This window comes from Photinus pyralis, unplaced genomic scaffold (assembly GCF_008802855.1).
Source record: "Photinus pyralis isolate 1611_PpyrPB1 unplaced genomic scaffold, Ppyr1.3 Ppyr1.4_LG3b, whole genome shotgun sequence".
NCBI lineage: Eukaryota > Metazoa > Arthropoda > Insecta > Coleoptera > Lampyridae > Photinus > Photinus pyralis.
In genome coordinates, this window is record NW_022170510.1 from 21,143,490 (window position 1) to 21,150,512 (window position 7,023).

The following is a 7,023-nucleotide window of genomic DNA, read 5'->3' on the forward strand; positions in this document are numbered from 1 at the left end:
TCTATAATCCAATTTTTCAACGCAATCTGGTGCAAAAATGCATTTTTTCACATTCAATCTCTGCCCACGCTTAACATTAGAAAACCCCCACCCTATACGGGAAGTCCAACGACGAGAAACTGATGCGAATATTTTCCTAAAAAGTACTACCTGAAATAAATTTGTTTAGTTTTATACCACCTCGTGTTATAACAGAAGTTTCTTAGTAAAGAATTTGGAATGAATTTGATATACCGAGTGGTGCGCACAGTAAGTAGGAACATAGGGATTTAACAGGGAAAATTAGTTTTATGCAATATCCTGCCCTCCTGTACATTTTACAGAAAAAACTGTAGAGCTTAAAGTGGTTCGGAATTAAACGGCGCATGTAAAACTGTTTTTACATGTTTTATTAAGCTTTTGGTATACCCGAAAATTTAAAAATAAATTTCAACATTTCTGTTTTCGTCCCACAAGATAGTCGTATTACAATAGGTCGCATTGTAACACTTGTCTTTCAACATACCATTGTGTATTTGATTTTTTGTTTTTTTCAGAGGCTGATCGAGGCTACTTAAATATTATTCATTAGGAGTGAAAATAAGAAAACCTTCTTTATGTAAATCAAACCCCCCTTTTCCTGTTCTGTCAAGTCACACATACCAAATTTAATACAAATTTTACTCAGATAAAAAATGTGTATAAATAAAAACATGAAATGAAATTAAAACCGATAAAACGGATAAAAATGAAAGTATTTTAGCTGGAACGGGCGCATTGAGTACCTCATAATGTACAAATAAAATTTATTTACATTTATTTCTCAGACATAATTGACTCCATCTTCTTAATTAGTTACAATAAACTGTGCTTTCTATTAGAATAAGAAAAAACTCAATAATTATAACTTAAAGAAATCAATGTAAAAAAATGGTCTTTGTAGCGTTTTTCCCAAATTACAGACATTAAATTCAACCGGTAAAACTGCATTTTTTTCCGATTATTGGATCGTATTTCTATATCCCCTAGTTTCGAAATATTTATGCTAAACATCAGTCAAACTTACCATCTCTATAAGTATTATATCAATAAGACAATATCACAATGAATTTACTGTCTATACCGTTAAGTAAAAGTGTCTGTAGAAAAAAATGTGTCCCCCTAACTCTTTTTGGACCACCTGAATGCCCTTCCATAAAATTCCCTCTAGCTACGTGCCTGACTAAGGTTTACCCCGGGAGCAATTACAAAGATCATAAATAAACGTGATGTGTGTGTGAGTGGATTGGCATGCAATAAAAATGTGTAAGTAATTGATGGTGTTTTTGTGTACTATAACATTAACCAAATCTTAAGAGTACGTCCGAACTAAAATGAAATGCGATATTAAAATAGTAACGTCCAAATTCTCATGTACTTTCCACAAAACTTTGGCGCAACCAGAAAGCTTTGAAATGCACCACTATTGCATTCAACGTTTTAAAATGCAATCAATAATAGGCTTCTCCCTTAAAAGTGCTCCTTGTATTTTTTAGGTCTTTTTGTATGTTGTATCAAACTACTTTTTATAAGCACAAAAGGCATTTTCGACGAAAGCGATAAATCAAACGTCTAGGAGACCCAATTTAAGGTGTCATTCATTAGCGAGATTGTAGAACGTTTTGTCATTTTGTTCTTCTAATGCAAGTATCGCAATTTACACGCTTTATTAATTTTCTCTTCCCTATAGACACCTTTTTTCTCCTAATTTCTTTTAAGGTTCAAATATTTACCTCGATTTAATGTAAATTTTATTCTCATTTGAGCCGTTACAACGTAATCTCGAGGTGAATTTGTAATGAAAAAATAGGGCATGTTAACTTTCACGTGCTGATTTACATAAAAATTAAGTAATCTCAGTGTTCTCTGAAATAAATAAATTGTTAGGCTAGGAAATTGCTTACGTTATTTATGTGCGGAATACGCAGATGTGGTGGAGTTTAAAAATATTTTGCACATCCAGACTTTTTTGCATATAAAATTGCGCGTGGTTAGTTTGACTTGTAGGTGAAAATGCCCCTCATGAAATTTACGGCAGTTCATGACTAAAGACGCTATGACACTTGTTTTAAGGCGTGAAAAAAAATACATAATATAAAATTGGCGTTGAACTTTCTATATAATTTACTGATACGCCACCAGAAGGAAATTTAATTTTCCTTTCAGAAAGTCTCATCATCTCAGTTGGATGTCGACACGTCTTCAATCTCGCTGCAAAAATATACTGATTACAAAACAATTTTAGTTTCCCCTAATGTTTACGTCTTGAAAACAAATTGCATTTTATCGAAGTTTCGTTTTGAGTCTCCACGTTCATAGAATAATTTGATTTTAGGTTATTCCGTTTTAAAAATCAAATTTGTAAGCAACTCCTGCACGTCTAGTAACGCAATAATGCTAATATAGTTTATAGTTACGTATACCCTTCGCTACCTTATTCGAAAATGTGTGGATGCTTACATCAAAGACGATGCTGCTTGGACTGTCTTCTTACCCACGGAGTATTGGAAACACTACCCGGTTACATATTATGGTATATTACACGAAAGTGATACATTTCACATGAGTGTGTTGATAACAAGGGTTGTATACACTATTCTACTACGCTAACTACGTTCCACTAATAACAAAATACACGTGTGCGCTTGTTTCCTAATAAAAACTATATAAGAAAGCAAAAAGATGCATGTGTTTTTCGCTTTCTTCTGGATTTGTCGACAAATGAACGAAATACAGAATATTACGTCAATGTATTTTCAATTAAGTAACCAATCCCAGCCAACACACTTACGTTTAATAAACGGTGCGATTTTTCTTCGTATATATAAGCCATTGGGTTCACGTTCTACGCCAACATTGTGTATATGCATCTACTATCTTTGTTAACTACTGCTTAAACTTTTACAAATTAGTTTGTTAACTAATTTTTGGACTGTATTAATCAAATTGCAAGGTTTTTCTACGTTGTACTCTTTTTACCCTTAGCTGTTACTTTTGCGAGAGTACGACATCTTTTGGTTTTGCTTGCTTTAACTTATATTAATGTACATCAACTAAATTTCCGGGATTTCACAATCTTAATAATAACGATCATTATTAAACAAACTTTTCACAATTTCAGTGTTTTATTTTATGTTCCTTCCCTACTGTACTTGAGGTCAAAGCGTTGTCTACAACTAACGAAAGGAGACCCTGCCTTAGGTGTTTTATCACGTGCCACTTTTGAAATTTAAGCGGGATCATATTTAATTTTGGAGGGAAACTTTATTCGGGTGACCATTTTTAAACGTTGGCGGCTTGACTTTATTTCCGTGTTTTTATAGTGTGAAGTTAGCGTATAACCTGGGGGTTAAATACACTACAGGTTCAAGTTTGTAATTTTAGTTCGAGTTTAATTGCAATCTTAGTTGCAAATCCCAGTTTTAAGAACCAGTTCCAGGTATAATTCCCGATACGTTCTACATAGGCATGTGGGTAACCTTGAAGTAAATTCACCATCCGTGCACGAGTGTCATTGGCAGAATTTCCATCTGCTATTGTGGAGCCGCCATTTGCTAAATTGGCTCACTGGGTCATGTACCAGATTTGATAACAACAATCGATCCACAACCAAGAAACAACTTCCGTAACTGTTTATCGTAATAATAAATTGATCATTATTTTGGCCTTCAAGGTCATAAGCTATCGCAGTCAATTAATTTGTTAACTTCAGTTCTTATTTGTTATCTTTGCGAACTTGTTAAATTATTGTCGACTTTTACACGCGAATGCGATGGTCCGGGAATTGAGCTCACTTCCCTGGATAACATCTTATTAAATCAAGGTAAGTGTTGCGTCATATGTTTTACTTGTATTTGCATTTGTATTCGCATCAATCTTGTATGGAAACTTTGTTGTAAGGTCAAGTGTAATTAATTTTTAATCATTCTTGACTTGAGTTTGGTTAAACTAGGAGACTTCAATCGTAAAGTCAAGATACTCCGATTTGTATGTAACGTAAATTATAATTTTGGACCTTTGAATATTTGTGTACGCTATCCCATTGGGGAGATTATTTTTGATTTAATATTTGTGTACATTAAACCAGTGGTATGTGGTATCTAATTTGACTTGTATTCTTTGTAATACTCCCGTATAATGCTTAACCAGCATACAAAAAATCATACTTGTCCGCACTTTGTCCGTCTGTACCACTACGAGTACTAGTCCTCCACTTTAAGCTTTTTCGTTGTGGTTTTTTTTTCTTATACAGTCAGTGTAACACAGCCCAGAGACCAGAACGACAAAAGAATTGTGCTTTCGTCGGTGACGAGTGTTGCATTTAAAGCTACTGCACGGTTACAAAACTGTCCTCGTATTCACCTACATCATTCCACAAATAATTGGCTTCTTGTGACCCCCTGTATCTTTATTAACTAATATTGAATAAGTAATTATTCAATGCTAATATGTATACGTGAATTAATTTTGATGGTTTATCTCAACGCGTTTAACTGTGTTCTTCCCCTACGCGCTTGACAAAACTGAGTTACCATATAACTAGAACGTTTTAATGTAAATTTTAGTTGTAAGTACTTCCATATCCGCGATTTTGGGTGTCGCCAGGTCACGTCGAGTCCAAAAATTGATATAGAATTGTACTATATTGTGTCGTTCGTGAATTATGCTACGTGTATTTGTTATCCATGATGACTATTCCATAGATTGTGCTTACACTTTCATTTCATTAAAAAATAGTAACAGAAAAGAATCAGAAAATGTGTCAGCATCCATCAAAAATTGAGTTAAGTATTTCATGCGATTAAAACCACAGCTGTTGAGTATTCAATTTACCCTGATATGAACAGAAAAGGTTCGTGGTTACATGAATAAAAAATATCTACGAAGGTGCGAAAACAAATGCCGAAAAACATCGAGTCTCTTTTCCCAACTAAGGCAGACAAGTGTTAAAGTAGAATATTGCCATTTTCATTGCCACTTGTACACAAATAGGGAATAGTTTAGAATAAAAATAAGAGAAGGAAATGTAAGAGAAGTTCAAGTAAACTCTTTGAAAGCTTCTGATTTTCTCTACGGTGACTATTTCCTCATCTAACTTTGTTAATTAGGTTGTCGAAGAAATAAATTTAAAATTATTCAAATCTGAAGCAGGTGGTGATACCTTCCACAATTTCTATTTCTGTTCATGGTTTCTACCTTTATATTTCCTTTATGTTAAATCGTATTACACTCTCACGTCACATGATGCTAAGACTGCTTTACACGTACACCTTTAAAATATTACAGAAATGAATAGCTTACACTGAAAAACTCTCTTTTAACGAATTAAACTATATAAGGAATTTTGCATTTCTAAAAACCTTTTAGATATTAATTCCAGCCATTTATCACGGTGTAAAATTTCAAATTACATCTGCGGATCATCAATATCGCTATAATTTCCTCCAGAATCTTAATTTGAACCATGCCGAAGCAAATAGAATTATAAAATTTTGATAAGTTTAGCGAGCGAAATTAGTTGCGTGATCTCATTCGAAACAAATTGCAGAGATAAACATTGAGCGGCAGCAAAATCCGGCAGAGAAAATTCAACACCAAAACTTTTCTGTTGCTTCTTCTTTTTCCTAATCCAAGATGCTTACAACTAACACGATGGCATCGTTACTAATAATAATAATAATAGTCTTACAATAGTTTTATTACAAAACAGTTTACAAGGCAACAAACACAAGTTATTTCCAAAAGATTGTGTAAACAATGTCATGTAGACGTTATTTCGATCTAAACACCAAAAGCAATGACGGGATGCCTGTTTATGAGAAATATTTATTATTTATTTATATTAATTTATTTAATGTTATTATTTAATATTTAATTAATTATTTTTTAATTATTATTTAATTAATTAATATTTATTAAGTAAATCTGTGGGATTATTTACTACGAATTAAGCAGAGTTTAGTTCGTGCATTTGTATATTACTGTAGTTTTTCGTTTTAGATTATTTGTAATTGCGTAAATATTGTTTCCCCAAAATGGTCTTCAAACCTTAATTTTCGTGCCTACTTTCTGTCAGGAAATTTGAGTTTCCATGACAGAGGCAGAGCAGACTACGTTTCCTGCCGCTTGTCACTTTACTCGCCGCACCTGTCACTTTACCGGCCGCACCTGTCACTTTACCGGCCGCACCGTCACTTTACCGGCCGCATTTTTGACATTTCCAAATGTCTATAATGACTCCTGTCATCACTGACAGATTGACACTAATCAAAAGTTTTATATACAGATTGAAATTTTATATTAAAATACGATTTCGGGTAAAATGTAATACAAAACTCGTCAGTAAAATGACATTACTTAACTCGGTCAATATTTCCTCGCCAGTAATGTGTCATTTTCCTGACTTTTATGTAAATAACTACTACATTTTATCGCGTTTGTAATTTATTAAATATAGTGTTCGAAGTAGGACACATCTGGTCGTTTGCGATAAGGAGAATTGCGCGTTTGATATTGTAGAATTGGGGATATTTGGCACGTTCCGTCGCTCTTTAAAAATTATTAAAATATATGCCAGGCGACCTTTAAATTGTTATGTAAAGAGCCCCCTCCTCATTAAACATCTACCAAAAATGTAAACATCGATAAATATAGCATTCTACTACCTTAGAACCCAACCATTTACTCAGCTGTTTCGGTTTAAAGAAATTGGTTTTAATTGCACAAGAGTTGTGCACAAATTATGCTTGTTTATATTGCATAATATATCACTACTTTTGAAGATTGAACAAACTTAGTGAAGTCTCCCATTCATTTGGAAATCAGACGTTTTAAAAATGAAGCTAAAAATTATACTTAAAGGGAGGAATCCTTTTTGCATAATCCTTAATTAGAAAGTGAACCTTAGTGCATTCGCGACGTTTCTATTTCTTTGAGTGCAACAGCCATATTCAAAGGAAGTTCTTTAATTTCAAATATCTGTGGAAACGAAATGAAATTTTACCA